The sequence below is a fragment of the Ambystoma mexicanum genome, chromosome 4q (genome assembly GCF_040938575.1).
Source record: "Ambystoma mexicanum isolate Mex_15411 chromosome 4q, UKY_AmexF1_1, whole genome shotgun sequence".
Lineage (NCBI taxonomy): Eukaryota > Metazoa > Chordata > Amphibia > Caudata > Ambystomatidae > Ambystoma > Ambystoma mexicanum.
This window is the reverse complement of record NC_090928.1, coordinates 394,890,435-394,914,684: the sequence shown is the minus strand read 5'-3', so window position 1 is coordinate 394,914,684 and position 24,250 is coordinate 394,890,435. Positions and strand designations below refer to the sequence as shown.

General features: G+C 44.0%; 1 protein-coding gene across 1 annotated transcript in view; it reads right to left on the bottom strand.

Annotated features, from left to right (window-relative positions):
* RYR2 (ryanodine receptor 2) overlaps positions 1-24,250 on the bottom strand; it is a 3,854,281-nt gene that overhangs the window by 3,396,818 nt on the left and 433,213 nt on the right. The gene's annotated exons all lie outside the window — the stretch shown is intronic.

Below are 24,250 nucleotides of genomic sequence, written 5' to 3'. Positions count from 1 at the left end.
TGAAGTCACCACCACTGCATGTGGGTGCCTAATGCAACCACATTGCCATCTAGCACTATCTCCTGTTGAGATTGAAGTCACCACCACACATGTGTGGGCCTAATGCTACCAAATTGCCATCTAGAGCCATCTCCTGTCGAGATTGAAGTCACCACCACAATATGTGTGAGCCTAATGCAACCACCTTGCCATCTAGCGCCATCTCCCGTTGAGATTGAAGTCACCACCACAGCATGTGGGGGCCTAATGCAACCACATTGCAATCTAGAGCCATCTCCCGTCGAGATTGATTCACTACCACAGCATGTGTGGGCCTAAGGCAACCACATTGCCATCTATCGCCATCTGACCGTCGAGACTGATTCACTACCACAGCATGTGTGGGCCTAAGGCAACCACATTGCCATCTATCGCCATCTCCCGTCGAGATTGATTCACTACCACAGCATGTGTGGGCCTAATGCAACCACATTGCCATCTAGCGCCATCTCCCGTCGAGATTGATTCACTACCACAGCATGTGTGGGCCTAATGCAACTACATTGCCATCTAGCGCCATCTCCCGTTGAGATTGATTCACTACCACAGCATGTGTGGGCCTAATGCAACCACATTGCCATCTATCGCCATCTCCCGTCGAGATTGATTCACTACCACAGCATGTGTGGGCCTAATGCAACCACATTGCCATCTAGCGCCATCTGCCGTCGAGATTGAAGTCACCACCACAGCATGTGGGGGCCTAATGCAACCACATTGCCATCTAGCACCATCTCCTGTTGAGATTGAAGTCACCACCACACATGTGTGGGCCTAATGGTACCACATTGCCATCTAGAGCCATCTCCTGTCGAGATTGAAATCACCACCACAGTATATGTGAGCCTAATGCAACCACATTGCCAACTACCTCCATACCCCCAGTTGAGATTGAAGACACCACCACAGCATGTGAGGGCCTAATGCAACCACATTGCCATCTACCGCCATCTCCCGTCGAGATTGAAGACACCACCACAGTATGTGTGGGCCAAATGCAACCACATTGCCATCTAGCACCATCTGCAGTGGAGTTCCCGGATTTGGCACCATACCCTTCTCCTGTTTCCTAGGAATATCTGAGCCTTCTAAAATCACCCGTAGTTTCAATGCTTTAGAGTAAATTTATGAGATAACATTGTAGCAAAATGAAAAAGTATAATGCTGCAATTGTCAAGACAAAACGGTTTCCAGTTCAAATTGAAACGATAATTTCTCTGCACACCAATAAAATGTGCATCATTAAGTTGTGTAATAGCAACCATATGTTATACCCCAATGGCGTTTAAGTAATAATAATATATATTATTAGAGAGCAAAGGAAAGGACCAAGGAAGTGATGGGAAATTTGAATATAACAAATCCGAAACTGGGCTGATAATACTTGAAATTGACTTCCAGATTGTGCATTATTGAGCAATGTTGGGCGATGATCGCCTGCTGCAGTGTTGTACGCAGAATCATATGCTCACTGTTAAAGCTTATAGGCGACGAATGAACCAGTAATGGAGCCAGATGATAATTCCTTTCCTGTTCACTCTGATTCTGAGCCAAACAGCTTTATTCGACTGCCCGAGGAAAAATAAAGGAAAAAGTGTGAGTGATTCTGCGTCCGCATATCGGGTTATTCATGCAGGAATCTCATCACGATCTTGTCCTTCTGGATCCACCCAAGACAGGAGCTCTAGAAAGAGAAGATTCCCTGCATTCATGCTGTGGATCGCCATATACTGCTTGCGTGACGAGACGAAGGGTTATGCCGTCAGAGCGACTGGTGCACCCGCTCCCAGCACCGTGTGCACCACCACATATTGCAATTCTCTGTAATTGCCATTTATGAGGCTATGCAGAGGTATGAGGTGGTGCACAAGATGGCCGGACATAGCACAGATGTTAATGTTAAAGGAATTTGTACCACGCACCGACACCAACGGAATGGGTCCTCAGGCGCACAGGCGGATCTGCAAACAAGAAGGCGGGAATGGGTTAGTCGGGTGAAGAGGGAATAGGAAAGTGAGAACGTTGTGTGCTGTTGACAGCCTAAGTTCAGTTTTCACCATCCGCTGAGCTTTGGTGTGAATGTCAGACCGATGCGAGACCTCATGTGCTGTTGGTGAGGTTTATGTGTTGTTTGTTGTTGCAGTGTGGTGAAGTGCATGCGGTTTGCCGAGCGAGAAGATGGTTGTGTGGATTTTTGTGTGAGTTAGATATGCAGAGATTTGAGCATAGGGTTGGTGGGTTTTATGTCTCTTAGTCCTTATAATTCTTGTTCTATGTATCCAGTTGTCCTATAGGTAGGCATGTTTTTCACTTTCCTGTCCATCTAATTGTTATGGCATGTTCCCAGCTGTATTGCTTTGAATTTAGTATAATAGGTAGGGGCACGTTTTCCACCCACTCTAGTATTGGTGCTGTAAATGAGCAATCACCCACTCCCTTGCTATATATTTTCTGTCGGTGGTCCATTGTTGCCTGTGTGTAGTTTGTAGGCCAAGCTGTTATTGATATTTCATCCTTGCCCTTCCATCCCGATCTATCTGTGATTTTTCTTTGGTATCCTTCTATCGTATCTATCCCTCAGTTGGTAAATTCAAATGCCTTAGATTGTTCTTCTTTGACTTCTGTTTATGGGTGGTAACTTAGAGGGACTGGGAGGATCGGTTTCTTCTCTCAGCATTGTTTCAGCTGTGTATATGCCCCCATAGGCATTCTTCTAGTAATGGGGCGAAGAGCCAGGATTTGAGGATTTTACTGAATAGGAGGTGATTTCTTGTGTTACGTATGTTCTTTGGTAGCTTGTTCCAGGTTTTTGGGGCGAGGTGAGAGAAAGAAGAGAAGAACCTCTGAATTTTCTTTTGTTGCAGGGTTTTGGTTCCAAACAGATGTCACTGCTCGATCTTAGCATCCTTTGGTAATCATTCGGAATCCCCCTACAAATGAGGATCAAAGACTTTAACTGTGTCCCTGTGTGTCCACTGTGCTGTGGGAACAAAGCATGCAGACGCTGCATGCCTGGGACACTTGGCAGATGATGGGTAAAAATATGGAAATCCTTTTCTGACTTTTACCCCTGCATCTATCAACAGGTGAAAGAGGTTTTAAACCCCTGGTTAGCATGTCTTTGGTAACAGATCTCTGGATCTAGAAAAGCGTGCATGCTGCAGTGCTGATCCAATCGGGATAGGATTCCTAAACGAAGGCCCTGTGGTGCCCGGCTACTTCCAGGCAAGGAACTGTGCTTCTCTAACCACAGCAGATGGCTCGGTCTTTCCTGCCAAAAATGGATGCCTGGAAATCAATTACTGCCCTGAAACACTGCAAGAGTGCCAACAAGTCAACACAGAAGCATGCAGCAAGCAGCCAAACCCCTGGGTAAGGTAGCGCTCCTCCCCAGATAGGAAAAGCACCAGCTTCCTTGGCTCTTTTCATTTCTCTTCAGATATTGGGCTGAATTTCTTCAGGATTCCTCTCTCGATGCAATCGTGCAGCCTCAATTGGTCTTTCTTAGTTGGATGTATCTTTTGTGCATTTGTGACTCTTCACACGTGTCTCTCTTTTTATCCTCTTTATTCAGGAATCCCCGATGTCTTAATTCTTTGTTAATTCCCAGAAGTGAGCCGTGGGGAGGGTTTAATGGTACAAGCCTTCAGGTACGCCAACCCTGTGCAGGATACCTCCTTTCTGCCACACAGACCGACACCACAGCATTCATACAGCTAAGAGATGAGGATGGCATATAGGTAACCGCCATGCGGGAACCACACAAGCGATAACATAAAATCTGAAAGAGGGTGTTTGGGCAGGCTGGTAGCTACTGAACCCTCTTGACAGGGCAGCTCATCTCATTTACTCTACTGACCTACACCAGTAGTTTACTAAAGAACGGGCTGTGGAAGGATTGCAGGTGCCTGAACCGTCTGCTTGACAGATCCAAACAGGGATCAGACTGACTTACGTCCGCTATATTTCAACATTACATACAGGTAGGAGGGTTCTATGTTCTGAGATCGCCAGGCCTTTTTTACAGTTTTTTCCCGAATCAATGTTTTATTTTATTTGGGGGGTTCCCCCACCCCAAGCCCCCCCTTTCCTATTAGCTAGTCCCTATTCCCCACACCCCCTATCCCTTATTTCCCCTTAACGCTCCCCTCCCCCACATATTTTTTTATTTGTTTTTTCGGCCCAAAATGTTCAGCAAAAAACTCGATGAAAAAAAGCCTGCCGATGTAACTACGTCGACCGGTAGGTAATGGCGCCAGCCTATTGGTACCTGACAACACTGCTAGGACTTTAGCACAGCTACCCCACAGACCTGTACCATAACATCCTTACCGGAGCCCGCTGCATAAGAGGTCACCAAGATGAGCATCACCATCATGCAAATGGCAGAGGTACACTTTATAACCCGACTATTACATACTATTAACATATTATTCTCTGGAGGATAGCTCCGGGGCAATGTGCTCACCTTGGAAGCAAGATGACACAGAGCACCACAGGTTCGATCCCTGTGTTTGCGCTTAGAAACCTCTAGGTATTAAGCGCGTTATAAATAACATCATATCATATTCCTCCTGCTTCTAAGCACTGTATGAATTGGTGTTATTACTACAAAATGTAAAGTTACCTATTTTAATGAACACATATGTCTTGTAATTGGCTATTTATAACGCACTTAATTACCCAGAGGATTCTAAATGCGGACCCGGGGCTGTGTTGCTCTGAGTAGTCTTGCTTCCAAGGCGAGCATGTTGCCCCTAAGCTATCCTCCCGAGGCATGTATCATGGGATGAGTCATCAAGAAGGTTGCAGTGATGTACGCAATAGACATTACTATCACATCATTTAATCGTAGAATATTTGCTTGATTGTATGTTTAGAGCCGAATATTTACAATGTACACCGTTTTGAGTTCTTCCATTTATCCATTCATCTTTTCAGATTTCTGAGGTCATGCCTCATATTCTTACACCCTGCCAACAAGTACTCTCGGCTTGAGGAGTTCTATTTCCAAAGTTCTCCGTACTCACGGTTCGGAGCATTTTGGAGAAGGAAACCACCTCAAGATGATAAAGTGAAGGGGAAACTCAATAGCGAAGAATAGAACATTGGCTACCGAATCCCATTGATCTACCAATCCAAACCATGCTCAATATCAAACGATACAGGGCCTGATTCATGGAATCTTTCGCGTGGTGAAAAGTGACTTTGCACTGCCAACAACCACCTTGATTCACATAGCAGTACAAAGTGTATTTTTGTAGTGCAAACTTACTTTGCACTCCAAAAGTACTCTTTGCACCATTAATTAGGCCCATTTAGCATTATGCAGAGAGTACTGTTGCAGTGTGAAGTGACTTTGCACCGCTCTGTGAATCAGGGTGTTTGTTGGTAGTGCTAAGTCACTTTGCACCAGTGCTAAGTCACTTTGCACCGCGCTAAGAATTCCATGAATCAAGACCATGATCTTTTTAATCAATAACCAGAGGAGCACATTGTTTGGAATTAACAAGATTAGAAGTGGATCATGGCAACAAGATGAATCTGAAAATCAATGAACAGTCCTGATGAAGAGTGCATAGCTCGAAACATGTGTTGCCATGGCCCAAGATAAAGGTCAAGGTTAGTATTGGGCGAGGATTGGGGTGTTTGGTGATGGGCTAATGTAAAGATATGGGTGTTTTAATCCTGCAATGAGGAGTAACAGTCGGTTGCGGTTCGTGGTCCTTTTAGTGATTTCACTGAACCCCAGTGAACGATGTTTTGCACTCCATTTAAATAGCTCAGCAAAGCCATGGCTCGATGCCGAGATGTGCATGTCAATTGCAGGTAATACGTTCGAATTTCTGCTTGACCGACTCAGCCTTTCATCCTTCTGACGTGGATACATCGAGTAAAATTCCCATGGTTGATAGTAACACCTGTTATTTACTGTGCTAATAAATTGCAAAAGCTGCGGTATCGAGCTATTCATGATATTCCAATTGGGTGTCCATACACATTGCTAACATGTAGACATACATGACACGTCGCTTTTTTAGTGATATTTCGCAATACTCTGCCATGCCTTTGCAGCTCCAGCAAAAGTGCGCTCAACGCCATTCATGTAATAGGGACCGATTTGAATGTGAGCCCTGGTACCTTCCAGCTATTGAAAGGTTAACCTATGCCACATGTATTTTTTTCGTGTCCTCGTCCTATTTTAATGTTTTTTTTTTCTTAATTTCTTGGGCGGCACACCCGCTGTTTGGAAATGAGTCTACTGCAGAGCGCTGCTACTGCGCATGACCGGAAGACTTGGGCCTCATCTAATTAGGGCAGGTAATAAAGCACAGTGCCTATTCCCAGAGCCCTTTGGCGATGACCATATATTTCACATCAGCCAAGACGTTCTTTTGATTAATGAGCTCACGAAGGACATTTTGATAGTACAATAGGTCTGGGGCCGCATAATGAGCCGCAGTAAAGCCTCCCTCCGCATCCCGCAGTCTGCTGCCTTAATGGGCCGGGCCGGCATCTGCGATGGGACTGACATGATTGAACTCTCTTCGGCTCAGATCAGGGGGGAGTGCGTTTTTTTTTTTTTTCTTTTTTTTTTAAACTTATAGAAGCGAACTGCCAGTCATCGCGAGATACCAGCACGTCGCGCTCTCCCCAGTCGCCAGAAGTCTTGATTTCTCAACACTCTTCCTTTCGCACCATAATCCTCCTATGGGGGGGTGGGAAGGCCCACCGAGGCGCTCTAACGTGCAGTATCTAAGCGCTCATAGTTATGTTGTGTGCAGGAAAGGCAGTGAACTCTCAAAAGGGGTTTTTTCCATTTTTAAATAAGAACATTTGTATGTGTTTTTTTTCGAAACTTCACAAGATCTCCAATTTTCCGCACATCACGTGGTTGATCTGCCATAGCCCCTGGATTTTCATACATGAGAGGCAAGCATTGTACATGTATAGGAAGTTCGTTAAGGGGCGCCTAGGTGTACGGCGCTTCAGATGTTTCTTTAGATGAATGGGGACATTTCCACACAGAGCTTCGCGGGCAATGGTAAGCGACTGAAAAGATATCCTACGTTTTATTGGAAGCCAGTGAAGAGTTTTGATGGCTGGGGAAATGTGGACATGCTTCGGGAGGTTCATGGCTTTCCGAGCCGCCGCGTTTTGAAGTAACTGTCCGCAATGTATAGAATGATTTGGCGGCTCCTTCAGAGAGGGCCGTCTAATGTTGCTCCGCAATGGATCGAGCACTGCTTGCCCAATGGGGCTCCAGCAGTAAAGGTCTCCTCTGCTTTAGGAGCATACAATGAACACGGGTTGATCGCAGGATATTCTTAATGATCTGGATGCAATTACCAGGTTTGGGGATTACGTTATTAAAATAAATACTTTGGTTTTATAGTCTGCTGCTTCAAAATATTGGATGAAGAATTTGCTGTTGGGTCGAATACTAAATATATTTCGCTACACCCCTTCTACCCATGTGGGGCCATTTCTGGAAAAGGCTCTGTTAAGAAAAAGTACCTGCTTGGCAATCTGTTTCCATCTTTGTAATATGTGTTGCATAAATAGGCTTCGCAGCTGCGAAGGGCGGCAATCGACCGCCGATGTCCTCCTGGACAAAAATGATCCAGGTGCAAATATGCATTTCAGCGGTCCATTTTTGCACCAGGAAGTGTTTTCCCCCACGTCTAAATACGCACGCAATGGTTCTTAAATACCTGAAAACTGATACTGATATTGCTCCTTTCCATTCTCTCACTCACCCAACGGCCGCACCCGTTCACCCTCTTCCCTCATCTTTGATACCTATCGTCTACCCTTTTTTCTTACCTTGTCTAACCTGCCTGTTCAATCTCCTCCTCTCTTCTTCTGTCTTCCCCACTTCCTTGAAATATTCAACTGTCACCCCATTCTTAATAAACCCTCTGTCCAACTCAAGACCTATCTATCTTCTCTCTTTTCTGTCGAAACTCTTTGAAAGATTTGTCTATAGTCAAGTCTCTGCATTTCTTACTCAGAATTCTATTTTTCCCTTCTATCGGTCTGGCTGTTGCCCTTTCACACCACCAAGAAACAGATCTATCAGACGCCTCAAACTCTCTCCTCACTGCACGTCACCACAAACAGTCGTTCATACGTATACTATCCGATCTCTCAGCTGCATTCAACACAGTGGGCCACCTTACTCTCCTGTCGTCTTTGGCTTCTCGGGTCTTGTGCTTCACTGGTTCCGTTGTTATCTCTCTGACCACTCCTATTCCGTCTCTAGGGCTGGACTCTCTTCTGCTTCACACCCTTTACCTTAGTGTCCCTCAAGGTTTGGCCCTTTAGTTTTCTCTCTCTAGACCCTTCCTCTCTCTTCCTTAATGGACTCTTTTAACCTCTTGTATCACTTCTACTCTGACGATAACCAACTCTCTTTCATGGATGTCATTTAGGGGCTGCCAGGGGCTGCAACTGTGACCCCTGAGGTCTCCCTTGCTACCCCTGTGGTCTCCCTTGCTACCCATAAAAAAGAAAAAGAAAAAAATATATTTTTTTATTACATTTCTTTAGATTGAGGCTCATGGGCTTTGGCCAGCAGCATGTGGCTCTTTGTTTCTGGAATGGCTCGTTTTCTGATAGCTATAACAGGTAAGATAGCTCTGTAGGTAGAGCGCTGTATGCTGCAATGTGTGTGTGATCTGCAGGTTGCAGGTTCGACTCTTAGCAAGGTCAACTCAGTGTTTCATCATGCTGAGGTTGATAAATGAATATCAGCACAGGTTGGGTGATATTGTATGTATATTTGTTCTATATGAAGCGCTTAAGCGTAAGTGCTATATAATAACACATCATTATCTTTTGGCCTTGGACGTCTGTTTGCATTCACAGTGATTTGGTAATATGGGCCTATAGGCACTGATATTAACGATACGCATGGTGATCCGTTCCTGTATGAAATGTGTGTCACTTTACAGTGATATCATAACCATATTGTTTCTAGTGTATTTTGAAACAATGCTATGTGATGCCACTTCCTGTTTTGTTGAGGGGTGAAAGGTTGCGTTCCATCGTTTCCTGTGATGACACTTCAGGGTTGGGGTCAAATGACATGGGTTCATGTGATGTCATCAGAGATCAAGGGTCGTGTTGTGGGATGTATTTACCCATGCATCCGAGCCCTACCTCAAAACTGTGCAGTACTGACATGAAAACATCATGATGGCCAGAGCTTCCCAGAAAATGCACAGGGAAATGCATGAAGAATAGGCTGCCACTCATTTTTGCCGATGTTATGGGCACAGAAGGAAACTGCCTAAAACCACCATGGGACTACCCACACAGTAGTCTGAAACCATTGGGAGTGGCAATGCTGATTGCCAAAAGCAAACCCATAACTGTTGGGAATTCATTTTCTTAAATCCCAAAAAGGGGTGCAGTACCAGTACTCGCCACTATCAGAAAGCCGGCGTTTTAAAACCACCAGATTTTACTTTTTTGTAGAAAACTGAATAAATGAACCCAAAACAGGCCAAAGAAAGACTTACTGAGAGGTGGATACAATGTAAAGTTATATTCTGAAGTGACTTGAAGGTTTATAACAAGACTGGCTGAGCTGTGGATTTCAGCAGTTTAAGTAAATTTGGACTGAAAGACACTAAAAAAATCTAAATGTTTAAATTGACTGAGTGACCTACTTTTGAGTGTCACATAGGTTGCAATTGTTTAAATGTCATAGTTTTAAACTTCGAATCAGCCTTCTAGCTGCATATGTGAAAATGTTTAGTTTTATTTGAATGCAGAAACTGGGGAACAGAAATGACATGTAGCTAAAAACTGGCTTAAAGAGATTCCAATTTGCCTGGCAACTACCCCCATCAGGAGTGAAACTTGAGTCACAGCTGTGTTCCCAGGCCTAGCTGCCCTTTTGCTGCTCACACCAAAAGGGATATGACACTTCCCTGATTGAATTACCTGGGCTCTGCAGGAAATTAAACAAAGCCCTGTCTTGACTCAGGCAAATGTTTTATGGCGGGAGTCGTAAATGGAGATTTCTCCTGGAAGCACAGGGGAGGGGCACTGCCTGTGAGAGCAAGCTGGCTTGGCAGAACTGGAAAAACCAGAAATTCAACCTTGTGCTGGAGGAAAACCACACCCCTTTGGGGCCAGAACATAACTCTAAAAAGATGAATAACTCATAGAGCGGACATGTGAAAATTGTATAAATGACACCATAATTCTTGTGATTTTTCTGCCCACATTTTAAGAGGTTTTTAGAACCGGTGGCATGTTCAGGGGGGTTTTAGCGGAAAAGAGGATATTACTCAAAATGTGTGCATGTGAAAAATCTGACACTTCATCAACTAATGTCCATACTCCTTGCGCACATGTGTGTAAATTTGGGTTAATGTCCGAAATTGCGAAACCAGTTAAAAAGTGAAATATGTGCCATTTTTGAATGCAAGCCCCCAGGAAGAGCAGATTTGGACAGGGTATACCTCCTGTGATATGTGAAGGGTGCATGTAATTTTAAACAAATGTGTACCTGTGCAAATATGTTTTTTTGAGCAAATATAGATTGTGTGTAAAGTTGACAGGGGTGGGTTCTCTGTATCATAAACAGACCTCATCATGATGACACTTCATTTCATTCCCCCAATCAAGTGGAAGCGGATGAAGTGGCCAATGACAAGTGGAGAGGGGCTGGCTAGTGATGCTGCTCACACACACCCATTTTCAAAACACATAAAAGCAGAGAGACAGGACAGATAGGGACTTTCAAATCCATTTGCAGCTGGAAGCTCTGCCGGGAAAATCCATACTTTACCTCCATCAATCTCCAGAGAAAGCTGTGCAGAAAGATCCAGACTTTAAATCCCTCAATCTTCAGAATCCAGAGAGAGAGCAGACCCAGATCACTGTGAAGTGCAGAGACCAGAGTCCCGTCTAAAACCTGACCAGATCCATGGCGAGGCCCATTTCACTCAAGAATATAGTGTGAGTACCTAGAAAACTGTGCAGAACCAATCTCCTAGTTAAAATAATATAATTCAATCTAGTTTAATCTAAGTAGAACTGTCTCCTAACTGTCACCTGTCATTTGCAAAGCTGTCACCTGTCATTTTCTAGTTGCAAGCTGCACTTGTCTTTTTGAACTTTAAAATTTCAAATCTGAAAAACGACCTTTATTTAATCGCTCATATCTCCGTGACCGTTTGTGCTAGAGACTTGCAGTAACTTTCATCTGGAAGCTGAGATCCTAGGCTTTCCTAGGACCCCAAAACGATATTGCTAGCCTTGTAGTTCCTCTGTAATCGCACCAGACGCATTCGCGAATTTTGCCGCGATTTGAAAATTTCTCCACTTGCAAAAAGATAGCTGCTTTTGCTTTCCTCTGAAAAAATCGTTTGCCTCATAAAAACTATCCCTGCATCACTGCTAAAGTGAGCCTGGACTAATATTAACTTGATTTCACTCACCCTGAACCTCCTAGAGGGAATTAAAAGCATTTTAGCATATTTTTTCTTCATTGCCAGCACATATCAAAGCATTTGGGCCTGTGTTTTCAACTTCTGTAGTCTAAGTTGCTGGGGTGAACTGAATTACATTTGAATTGCATTTCTGAGAATTGTGTGCCTTCCTTCCATTTCCCTGCATTGCATAAAAGGGGGGGGTGAATTGTCCAAGAAAGTGATTACATTGTCTTTTGCTGAAATCCTATCAAGTTATTTTCTGTACTGCATTTCATTCCACATTGCATCCATTTGAAACCATAAAAGTATTGTTGCTATCTTATCCATTTCATGTCAACTCCTTAGTGATTATCAAGAAGTGTGCTAGTGCCAGATTCTCCGTTGTTAATCTTTATCATACCAGATTAAGTGTGATATCCAATTATTAATTTATTATAAAGCGTGATATATCTATATTGTTTAAATTATCAATTAAACCTTTTAACTTGCAAAACAGAACTACTTCTTGGCTCAGTGGGGTCAGGGGGATTCCAACAGAGGGGTGTTATATAGGGGTAGTCATCCAGAACGCATGAACTGGACATAAAGATATATCAATAAGGGTTTTCATTCAGTATTATAGACTAGGCGTTGACTTAGCTGTAGTGTTGAATTGAATCCTCTTACAGTGTGATGTCACTTCCGCTACCCCTGGCATTTTGGTGAAATGACGTCCCTGCTCTCTTTACACTTCTGTCTTGCCACTATGCAATCCTGATTGAACTCTCACTTTATTCACCTCAATCCCTCCAAAACAGAGATCCTCTTCTTCTCTTCCACATCTTCCCCCATTCTCTCCCACTGCCCTCCTATTTCCCTCAACCCTCCTCGCCTTCTACCCATCACACCGCAACCTCGGCGTAATGTTTGACTCCTCTGTCTTTTTCTCTCTTTTCATACCTGGCACTGCCCGCACTTGCTGCTTGTATCTTTTAAGCCATTACTGGGCTTGCCAATTCCTCATGCAACCAAGCTTCTCACATCCTCTCTCATCTTCTCCTGCCTTGATTATTGATCATCTCTTCTAGTAAGTCTTCCACATTCCCACCTTCTGTAACTCAGCCATGTGTCTCCTTTTCCATCTCCCCCATCTCTCCACTGTGTCGCCCTCTCTTCTGTCTATCACTTGCCTTCTTTTTGACGCTCGTCTCTCTTTTCTTTTCCTTTCCATAGTTTACACATGTATTTATGGTCTTGCCCTTCTCTATCACTCATCTTTACTTTCATTCTACTCTCCTGCTCGCACCCTCGGCTCCCAGTTCCTCTTCCTTCTCATCGTCCCAAAACCCCCATGCGCTTCTTCTCGGTTTCACTTTTTCTCACTTCTCGACCCGAAACTCTGGAACGCTCTCCCCTTGCCGGTTCCCTTCGCTCCTTGTCACATTTGTCCACACTCGTCTAAAAGGTCACTTTCCTTCATCTCTCACTTCCCCCTAAAATCTCTGTTGCCTGGATTGCATTTTTTCTCTGTCGTGTGAATTGTACCAAAATATTGCCATTATTGTACAGCACTTTCATGAAAACGCTTTAGGAATATCAATAAAATACAAACACTTTAATTTCACTCCCTTGGTAGTGCTTTGAGCAGACCACTCTCATTTCAAAGCACCCTGCAGTGTCCATGCTGTAAAGGCGATATATGCATTTTCGATTAAGATAATGCTTGAAGATGTGTGCATGGTCAGTTTTGCAGTCATGCCTATTTTTCGATGGGCTGTGCTTTAATTATTCGTTTTTTTAAGTGCCTTTCAGCACACCCCTGAAAGTGCAATCATGCAGACCTAGCCATGTGCTTTTTCTTCGATCCGGGTTTTATATTTAACTGGAATGTTCACACTCTTCCACCACTTTTATTTATGCCTCACTTTTTGCCAGAAATACATTTGTCCAGCTAAATAAAGCTTTCTACCGGCTGCCAATTCATCCGTGTGTCACGGACAGGCTCTGATTGGCCTATAGGACAATGCCCGAACCAAAAGCGCAAAATGCTAGTGTGGGCCAGTTTTTTTGCTCAAAGGGGTCCACTTTTTGGGCCCATGTTGGGCAGTTTCATAAATTACTTCACCATGCGGCTAGTAGTTTTGACCAGGGCTACTGAATAAATATCTGTAAAATGCACAATTTGCCGCACTTTTTTTAAATAAAAAACCTGCCCCTTGGGTACTACTCAAACAGTCTGGCACAAAAGGAATGAATTGCCATTTGCAAATGTGGGCCACTTTTTCGTTGGTGCCCGAGAACATTTTGTGCCCAAGTCCTACTCTGGTCGCAGAAGCACTGGTGATGATATCGCAAACCTATTCTGAGGTCTGAGTGGGCAAAGGAAGCAAAATGAGGGTGAGTGTTTTAAAATAGATTGAATCGGGAGTATGTCGCTGAGGCACGCACTTAAAGGGAAAACAGGCTTTATTCACAGATGTGAAGAAAAAAGCTCCACCAGTGCTTTTCATTGTTTCACCTCTGCTAGGCAGGTAACACTTTGGACACTACTGCCTACCACTTTGTCTTAAAAGTTTCAGAACCCCAAATGACTTACAATGTAAATAATGGCGTTTCCGCTACATTGCACCAGGGGAAGGGTGCTCAGCCAAAAGATGGCTGGAACAACGGGCGAGATTACACAATCACCGCCCCTGTCCCAGCCACCCAATGCCCTTGGCATTGGTGGTGTTTTTCTTTTTTTTTCCACTGTGGGGAGGCAACAAGGACACTCTCCCTGTTGCCCCACCGACCCAAAATGCCCTGCTTCCCCTCCCCCCTCCACTTACCTGCGGGACTGGAGCATTGTGCTCCGGTCCCGACCTCCTCTGTCTGGCCACCACCATAAACAAGGAAAAGGGACTTTGTCCCTTTTCCATATGGTGGTGGCCATCTTTTATTTGTTTTCATTTTACATCAGGAGTTTGACTGTGCAAGCAGCACAGATCTCCCGAAGCAAAATTGAGAAAGCCATTTGCACCCCGGACAAACCCCGGGGTGCAAATTGCTTTCATGCGCTACCTAGAGGGCGGACACAGCCTTTAACGGCCCACAGCCCAAGCTGAGATCCTCGCTTCACTCTGGCCTGCCTTAGCTCGGGCTAGCAGGCTGTTAAAGGCTGTGTTCCGCCCTCCAGTCAGGGCATGAAAGCTACATTCTCTCTACTACCCTACCAGTGTGCTGTCTTTAACTACTGTTAACACGTGTAAAGTTAAAACTCCCTAGAAACATTCTCAATATTGGATACAACTCAAACTTGTTCTCAAGGCTCTGCAGTAGGCCCTGGATACTGTAGCTATGACCTGGGCAAACCTGGCTCCTTCACCTGTCCTTGGTCACCTACTGGCACTGCTTGTTGAGGAGCCATGACGGCTCTGACTTTTGGAGTGGGGTGGTTTGAGAAAGTGGCAGAAGCGTGCCCATGATTGTCTAACACGTGGGACCTGAAACTAATGTAGTTGGGCCCACTGCAGTGACGTTAACATCTGTAAATGCCCACACAGAGCTGATGAGTGGGCATTTACAGATTTTGGGTGGGCCTTGCCCGCTCAGGCTCTACTCTGTCTACACCTCTGTACAGTGACATGATATCAAAGTGCATAATAGGAATGCCAAGACCAGAGTGTGTTTTCAAGATGTAATGCAGCTCAAGAGCACTCAGAATGGGCATACACAGGGAAAAATAGTGCCAAACGGTAAAAGCCCTAATTCTGTAGATTCTGATGCTTGAGACTTGCTTACTGTTAGGGTGAGGGTCAACCAAAAGATCAAAATGGTAAAGGCTCACTGGAATCTTCAGGATCGGTATGCGATCACGGTGGTCCCACATGCCCAGTGCAGGAGGCTCAGTCCATCAATGGTGCATGGCTAGACAAGGAAGCAATGGTATAGTGAATCGTTGACTGATTGCTCGAGTTGGAGATGGGCAATGGCCAAAAAGGCCTAGACGTTAGCATGATATATATAGCTACATGGGCAGACATTTATTGATAGATCTCAAGGGCTTGTGCAGGAGAATTCCACCCAAATGTCATACTGAACCTCAGAACTCTATTGGCAGATTGGGCCAAGGTATTCCTACTCCTTTCCACCTGCAGACCCCACCATTTTGAATTATGAAAGCTGAAGCCCAGGTAGTCCGAATGGGGAATTGGTCTGGGCAATCACTATTACCTTTGTGTTGCTCTTGTTAATGAGCAGCTTCTTACATTGCAGTACTTCCAAAGGTTAGCCAGTAGGTTAGGCATTGTAAGAAGATTCAATTCAACACTACAGCTAAGTCAATGCCTAGTCTGGGATACTGAATGGAAACCCTTATTGATATATCTTTATGTCCAGTTCATGAGTTCTGGATGACTACCCTTATATAACAGCCCTCTCTTAGAATCCCCCTGACCCCACTGAGCCAAGAAGTAGCTCTGTTTTGCAAGTTTAAAAGGTTTATTTGAGAAATATAACGGTATATCTATCACACTCTTATAATAAATTAATATTTAATATCACACTTAAGAATATGAGCAGTAATCAACAATGAATAATGTTCTATTAGTAAACTGATTTGGTTATGCAGGAGTAGTATAGAGGATGAGGTAGCACACTTGTGAATAGGAACAGAAGAATAAAGGGGTAGAGAATGCTTTATACGGTTCAAGGAAATGCATGGTGGAATAAATGCAGTACAGAAATAACTTGATATGACTTCAACAAAACAAGCAATCACTTTTCTTTGACAATTCACCCCCCTTTATGCAATGCAAGGAGATGAAGAGGAGAGCACACAGTTCTTAGAAATGCAATGAAATATAATTCAGTTCAATTCCCCCCCAGCAACTTAGAGAAATCAGGTATGAGTTTTAAAACACCGGCCCAAGTGCTTTGAATGTGGTGGCAAGGAAGTGAAAAATATGCCGAAAATGGTTTTAATTCCCTTTAGGAAGTTCAGGGTGAGTGAGAGATACTTGGGATGAGTTCAGGCTCACTTTAGCAATGATTCAGAGATGGTGATTAAGAGGCCAACAAATTTTTAGCAAGGAAAGAAATGACTGCTGATGGTTACACGTGGCTGGATTTTTAACCAAATCGCAAATCGCGGTAAAATTCGCGAGTGTGTGAATCGTGATTGCGGAAAAAGTATAAGGAGTAGGAAGATTCTAAGCTTTCAGAGGGAAGTTAAACCAAGTTCGTAGCCTAAACGGTTCCAGAGATATGAACGATTTTGTAAAGATCGTTTTTCGGATTTAAAGTAAACTCAAAATGACAGGTGACAGCTTGCAGCTTCAGAATTGACAGGTGACAGTTGTGCAGCTTTACAAATGACAGATGACACGATTTCTAGGAGGCTGTTCTACTTAGGTTAAAATAAACTATTTTAACCTAAGAGATTGGTTCTGCACAGTTCTGCTAGGTACTCACAATATAAATTTGAAATAGGCCTTGCCACGGATCTGGTCAGGTTTTGGACTGGACTCCGGTTCTTGTCTCGGCACTTCACAGTGATCTGGGTCAGCTCTCTGGTTCTGCTCACAGCGGTCTGGGTCACTCTGGATCTCTGGTCTGGTCTGTCCGGATACAGCGGTCTCTGCACGGCTCCTGGATCTCTGCACTGGTCCTGGCAAAAGTTCTTGGCAAGGGATTCAAGCAGCTCGCCCAGCTGTGAGTAGCTTGCAATGATTTGAGGCCTGCTGCAGAGAACTCAGCTTGTGGTTTTAGGCCTCTGATTTAGGTTCTAAAGTATAAGTTCTAGGTTCTGGAGTATGTAGCTGGAGTCAGTCTGGAACTGGTATCTTCTGGATGTTGTGTGGTCCGGCAAAACGCTCCGCAGCAACTGGATTTTAATGTCCTCTCTAGCTTCCAGTGGCTCTTTTCATGTCTTTTGAAAGTGGGTGTGTGCGCAGCATCACTAAGCCAGCCCCTCTCTCAACTGATCATTGGTCAAGCTTTTCTCTCTTCCTTGATAGGGGAAAGGAAATGTGAGTCATGGTGATGCTGTTTTATGGCCTGCAGAAAGGACACTCCCCTGTCAAATTGCACACAAATCTATATTTGACCCAAATACATATTCCACAGATACACAATTTGTTGAAATTACATGTGCACATTATATATTCCTTATGGTCCATGCTTGTCCGCCTCTGATCTTCCTGGGGGCTTGCATTAAAAAATGACAACATTTTGCGCTTTTTAACTGGTTTTGCAATATCGGACATTTACCCAAATTTACACACATGTGCGCAAGGAGTATGGACATTAATTGATGAAGTGTCAGATTTTTAACATGCAGACATTTGGAGTGAGACCCTATTTTCCGCTAGCAACCCCCCAGAATACACCACAGGGTCCTAACGCATCTCAAAATGTTCACAGAAAAATCACAAAAATAATGATATTACTTATATCATTCTGACAAGTCCGCACTTTGACTTATCTATCTTTTTAAAATTATGCCCTGGTCAAAAAGGGGTGTGGCTTCCCACATCACAGGGTGGAATAACTGGTTTATCCACTTCCCCCAAGCTCAGCTGCTAGCAGAGGCACTGCCCCTCCCAGTTTCCCCTAAGAGGAAGCCACTTTTACGACGCCCCCAATATAACATTTGCCTGAGTACAGGACAGGCCTTTGTTCAACTCCCTGTAGTTCCCAGCTGCTCCACCCCTAATCTAATCAACAGGGCCATGTGACCTCAGGATGCAGCCAGGCCTGGCAGCCAGGCCTGGGAACACAGCTGTTGATCCAGTATCAACTCCTGTCGGGGGTAGTTGTCAGGCAGAATTCAGTTTCATTAAGCCAGGTTTCAGCTAAATGTCACTTTTTGTTCCCAGTTTTCTACATTCAAATCAAACTGACAATTTGTACCTATACATTAAATAATTACTTCCTTCAAGTCATTTCAGAATATAGTTTTACATTGTATCCACCTCTTAGCAAGTCTTTCCTTGGTCTGGTTTTGTTTCATTTGTTCAGTTTTACACAAAAGTCTGGTGGTTTTAAAACGCTGGCTTTCTGATAGTGGTGAGTACTGGTAATGCAACCATTTTTGGGATTAAGAAAATGAATTCCCCACAAGAAGGTTGTATCTTTGGAGTGGTCTCGTGCCAACTGCGCAGTTCTCCTATTCTGGTGTGAATGTGGGCGGCGATAGCTCATCCCCACATCCACCCAGTCTATTGATTTAGTTTGTTCTGGGATAGAATAATGGGCGGCGACAGCTCATCCCCACATCTACCCAGTCTATTGATTCAACATGGGTCAAAACCCATGACAGCATTGGTGTTTCCCTATAATTGGGAAGAGCTGCAATGTCCACAAATAGAAGAAGCAGAACATCCTGCCCCTACCTCCCCCCGGGAATATCCAATTGCTGGCCAAACCGCGCCTGGGTGGTAGTGGTGTGCGGTACAAGTCAACATAACAAACAGAAACTCCTCTGAATAGGCTGGGATCCAGCATTCACTCCTGTATGACACCTGTCCCAATATACAATTAAATGCCCTGTCAGTTCTCTGTTCAGGTCGTATCTGATCCTTGCCACTTTGACATCATGAAGCACCTGTCCTATCTTTACAAACCCTTCCCAGCAGGCTTCCCTCCTCATTATCATATATAACAGCTTTCTCACATCTGAGTCAAAAGCTGCTTAGAGATCTACACATCTATTTATCTCTCTTTACCTTCAACTCACTTGGGAATGCAGTGTCGGCTGAGATGGAAATAGTGCAAGCATTGGCTACAAAAGAAATAAAGATCTTAGTTACAGAAGGGGTATCCCCTACGTTGGTAGGAACTGGGGGAATGACTAGTACACCGAAGAGGTGTTCCTACCAATGGTCAATTCCGCATCCATTTAGCAATTTCTTTATATGAAACTAATTCACTACATAATGGCATTGCATTCAAAATAAAATTGAGATTGTTAGGGGTATTATTGGTCCCTTGATTTAATGAAGAATATTTAAATTTGAGCATAAGTCTCAATCATCCTAGTGCACAATTTCACATCATTTTTTGAAAGCGTTCAACACAGATTTACACAAAGACAATATTCCAGAAGGAAGTGCTGGGACAGAATGCACTCCAGACTACATTGTATGTACATAATTCTGAGGGTGGAAAACACAAAGTGATTAAAAGTGACAAAGTAAAAGGGTCGACGTAGAGGAGCTGTGTTTCGGTGAAAATACATTTGCCGCCTTCTTCAGGACAGGACTCTCTGATGGACAAACAGAATAACAATAATAAATACAAATACTAAAGTGAAAATACCCTTTCAAAATTAATAACAACTGATACAGACAGATGCACCAACAATTAGGCCACTATTCTAAATCTCACTAAATCTGGTACAAATCCAATGAAACAGGATATAAATAACTAATTACAATTACAATACAGTAGTATTCTCATCAGGTGATCTATATTCTCGCTCAGTTTGTATTTACAGGGACCATCTTCTGGGAAAGTAACCCAAATGCAGAACACAGCACGTACGGCTAAAGGTTGATGCCTGGATCCTAATTGATACACTAAGCAAGTCAAGAGACTAGGGACAAGACAAATAAATGGGAGACATGCCTCTGGTTTTGATGGATGCTGCTGGGGAAAAAGATGACAATGCATTTTGAAGTTTTGCACTCAGAGGAAGCAAATCCCTCTTACAATTAGGACTGAATCTGTGCAGTTAAAGGGACTAGACTTAGATCGTTGAGATACGTAAGCTCTACATCGGGTATAGTAGAAAGGAGTAAACGAAGGAAGCTCGTTTTGCATATATAAATAAATATATACATATCTCGCCTGAAATAAAGGCTGAATGGAGAGCATGCATGGTGGCCGGATCGTGAAAGCTCTACATCATATACACATTTTAACTATGTTGTGCTTAGCCACCCCTCCAAGCCTGGATGTGGATTTCTGTTTGGGATTTTAAGTTTTGCAACTGGGGGCCTTGCTTTGTTAGTGGGTTTGAAGGATTCATGGAGAGTAAGCTCTGGTATTAAGTGTGAAATCTGCTGGCAAGACCTGAGTTAAGCAGCTGCTTCAGCTGTCCCAGAGGTAAATGCTAATGCTTGAATGATGTTCAAATGTTTCAAGGCAATAAGTGGGCATATGACTTTCACGCTATGTGATTGACTTTACATTAGTTATAACTAGCATGTTTACGTGAATGTTGATGACCTCTAGGCCATAGAGTAAACAGACTGTTAGGGGTGAGACTGTTCTCTTGTACATTGTTTACAGACCAGGCAATTGGGACTTAAAGGGGGGTTTTAATATTCATGTTGTTATACTGAATGGTACATAGATCAAAAGCATTGTGTGGGCCTTCTTAACAGGTTGTGTCAGCTGTACACTTAAATCCTCAGCTATTGGTTTAAAATATTCCAACTATTTCATTAGCCAGGGAAGGTTTACAGCTCACCTAATAATCGTCACGTGCTGACCAGCACTTCAGCTTGCATGTTGCTTGAGCTGTGCCCTTTCTTCGTGAGGCCAACAAAAATTCATGCCTACGATCGTAATATGCACCAAAGAACTGCAAAAGCCCAAACTATTAACTGTCTTTGTCTTATGTCTGGCTATTGTATGTTTCTTGCTGGTACTTTAGGGTTCGCTTTTTAGAGACTGTCAAATTATATGGATAGATGTCAGTATTTACTGTGACAATGTCAGCCTGCACACACTATCCAGTACCACATCTTATATCATGGAGTATATACCAGGCCTTTGACATAACACACCTGCACATTCATCGAAAAAAAGGTTTTTGAAAATGAACGAAGTACATTTTACACATCACTTCCCATCCCGAGGCAGTTGCAAATATTAGCACCCTGTGGATAACCTTAGAGTCCTGACAACCAATCGGGATCCACGCCTTTCAGGCAATATTCTGCTGTGTAGCCATGGATCCTGATTCCAACTTTAGCCACAATGCTCTGTGTTCGCCACACTACCTCGCCCAGTCCCAGCTCATCTGTCTTCCTCTCCCACCACTAGTCCCACCTTGCCCCATCACTTGCCCCATCACTCTGTCCCCCAAAACCCCCCACTCTGCTCCTGCTATACACCCCGCCGCTCTGAGGCTTGAAATGGAAAGAAGGCTGCTTTTCTCTGGCCGCCAAACGTCCCTTGCTTGGCGGCCATTTGTAAATGGATTATGCTGTTCGTTTTATTTTTTCCCTTCCCTCCCCATACCTCCGACTAGCACATGGCCACACAGTCATTTGCTAATAGCATTATTGCTCATGGCTGCAGGCAATACAACCTCTTAAGTGTCCTTCATTCCTGTTTATGCACCCTTGCTTTGCTCGGGCCCCTAAATCAGGCTTCCGGGCACAGAAGAGGCTGTATTACCCGCAGCTGCAAGCACTAATCCTTAAATAGTAAGAGCGTGTGTCTGAAAGCACTCACAGGCATTATATCGGGGTTATCCAACTCCAGGCCTCGATGGCCGGATCCATATTGGGTTTTCAGAATACCCCTCATTAATATTCTTGACATACATTTGCATACAATGATTCTAAATGTATGCAAATGTTTACTAATGAAGATTAATGAGGGATATCCTGAAAACCTGTCAGGATTCCGGTCTGGAGCTGGGCAACCCTGCATGATATGATGCACACTCGACTGCAATGCTCAAAAACGGTTCACAACCATTAAATGCAAAACATGGTACACAAGCCTTTCTTTTCCACGTGGCAGTAGCAACCATTCTTTGGTTGACACACCCCATTTGCTCTAGGCCTATCACTGAACTGGGTGTGTCAGTTCTTAAAACGACCAAAGGCAAAGATTGCCTGGGTGGATAGCTTGCAAGTTAAGTGCTCATCTAAGATACAGGACCACCCTAAACTGTACAAGTAATATCCTGTGGCAATGCAGACCTCAGCTTCATAATTCAAGATTGATAAACTAGCTACCATTAGATTGATTAATAATAATAACATCTATTAGCACATGGGGATCATGATTAACCTCCTCTATGCCAATCAGGCTGTTCAGACTGCAGTCAGTAACTACTATTATTGACTACATTTCAGACACTGTAACTTCTGAAAGCCAGGGAAAGGACAGAACACATATTTCTGAAGACGAAACAGAAATGCAATTTCCCGGCAAGTTTTCTTTCAAATAGACACTCAAACCTACACCAAAGTGAAACCTAGAAAATGGAATAAAGTTTTTACTTTTGTAAGGAAAAAACGTTTTCAATTTAAAACTGCTCGTCAGGCAAGCTCGCGCTAAAGCTGTTGCAAGTCAAACAAGTGTACAATTAAGATGCCTAACTTATAAAGACAGTCGACTTATTTAAATATTAAAAAACATAACCATATTTTATTTACTAACACTTCTAATGTGCTTTGCTCACTAATAAATGAAAATGCCTTACTTCACCAAAACAATTCCAAACATGTATTGCTCTTACCACTATGTGCTTATAGCCTCAAATACCTTAAGATGGGACATTATCGCTTGGCATAATGACCCTTTCCCAACTTATATAAAACGTGGAGGTGGGTTATTATCCCACGATAATGACTCCTCCCTTGGTCTATAAGGCTGTATTACTAGAGCACTTCCAAGCAGGCTGAATCAGGAATGAAGCACTATGTAATGTGACAAATCCCTTGAAGTTGTTGTTTCTCCCCGGGAGAGGGGCCCTTCCCATGGGGCCAGGGAGGTGAGGCGCTACCCGATAGTCCCCCTGGGTTGGTACTCAGTGGGAGGATCCCACAGGTGGGCACCCCCTCTGTGGGAGCGGTGAGGACTGTCAAGGAAGAATGTGGTATCCACACCATCATGATGTCAGACATGTTTCACCCAACCATACAAATAGGGCTCAGACACCCCTATCCTGCCTGCCTCCTCTTTCTTCTACTAATTTCCTTATACATAGAAATGATGTATATGAGGCAGGTATTATTGTAATGAGGAAGAGTGAGGGAAGAGGGAATATGGATGACTCCAAAAGTACTGCCACGAGGAAGAGCAGGGCAATGAAGAGCCCTACACGGAACCGGTACGAACATACTAGCTATTGGAAGCTAGAAAGACAATTCGACATACAGACTGATGTAGGACTCTCCTCAAGGTCAGTCCTTCCCCGGGGCAGATTCACGCTGGGGAGCGGAGCAACACGGAGAGGACACGGTGCACGCCCAAACGCCTGGAGCAGGAATGCAAGGACAGAGAGGCTGAGAAGAGCCAGAACCCACTGCTGGTGATCCCGGTGTCCGCTGGCAGAAACCAAGCCAGCTGAGTGGTCCAGGCGAGACCCAACGCACCGTGAGAGACCAGTTGAGAATGCAGTGGAGACGCCAAAAGCCGAAGGAAGACCGCAAGAGCCCAGGGGTAGCTGCGTATGCTTACTCATGTTGCCAAGGACTGAAACCCTTGCAAACCAAGTGCAAAGGTACCAGGAAGGCACAGGGATATCCCAGAAGCTGCGGTTGGGGGGAACTGCAGAGCCATCATCCTGGTCCCAGTGGGACTGAAAAGAGGGACCAGTTGAGAATGCAGGGGATAAAAGAGCACCAAAGAGACTCAACGAGAGGCCTGGCAGGATAGTGAACCAGGCTTAAGAAATCCACCTTACAGAGCTGAGAAAGGGAGCTGGGACCCACACTATGACACGCGAAGCCCAGGGGAGAGATTTTTTGAAACAAGTCATGAAAAGGCCAGGGGGTGAAGAGATCCTTTTGACACAAATAGAATGTTGATAAATAAAGCTATTGGAAAAG